This window comes from Limulus polyphemus, unplaced genomic scaffold (genome assembly GCF_000517525.1).
Source record: "Limulus polyphemus unplaced genomic scaffold, Limulus_polyphemus-2.1.2 Scaffold165, whole genome shotgun sequence".
Classification (NCBI taxonomy): domain Eukaryota; kingdom Metazoa; phylum Arthropoda; class Merostomata; order Xiphosura; family Limulidae; genus Limulus; species Limulus polyphemus.
In genome coordinates this window covers 267,264-268,046 of record NW_013665775.1, presented here as the reverse complement: position 1 = coordinate 268,046, position 783 = coordinate 267,264, and the positions used below count along the sequence as shown (strand labels likewise).

The following is a 783-nucleotide window of genomic DNA, read 5'->3' as shown; positions in this document are numbered from 1 at the left end:
CTCTAGTCTTACACTGCTAAATTAGGGACGGCTAGCGCAGATAGCCCTCGTGTACCTTTGCGCGAAATTCAGAACAAAAATAATATTTCTACTAAATTATAATCATGGTATAATGGAACTCAATAAAGACTGGGTGTGAATTTAGTGATTTTTTTTCTGAAATACAGAAATATTTACTTTAAGTTTCAACTCTATGCAATTAAATCATTTGTATGTTAAAAACGTTTCTATCAATTTTTTGTATATTGTGACAATCATCTCTTGCTATATATTTGAAACGTATTCTAAAGCCTACTTTAATTATCTGGCTTGTTCAAGGGGAGCAGCTTAATAACGTGGATGAGACTCAGCACTAAGAAGACAAGTCGTACCACAACTCATCAAGAAGCAGGAATATTAATAATTCAATAATTAATAATTTTCATGTATATATAACGTCTTATATTGGCGATGCAGGTTTTTACACTGCAATAAGACCGGTAGTAAATTTGGACAAATTTGCCCTATATTGCAGGTTTCCAATATGAAGATGCTATTATGTTTGGCTCGGCTAGCTTGTAACTGTCATATATACAGTGAACTAGCTATATTGAAACACATGCTAAGATATTTTTTTTCAAACATTTTTAGCACGAATGTGATGTTAAATCTTAAAAACTAAAAAGTTTTAAAAAACAACGATTATTTCATACACAAATGAATAAAAATGAGATTATTTCCAGTCTCCAAATTACTAAAATAATAACCTTGTACAGTAAGTTATTATTTTAGTAATTTGGAGAC

The 783-nt window shown here is 30.4% G+C and overlaps 1 protein-coding gene across 1 annotated transcript in view; it reads right to left on the bottom strand.

The window, feature by feature from the left end:
• The window catches only part of LOC106477410 (eye-specific diacylglycerol kinase-like), a 150,799-nt gene that overhangs the window by 149,048 nt on the left and 968 nt on the right, over positions 1-783 (bottom strand). The window lies entirely within an intron of this gene.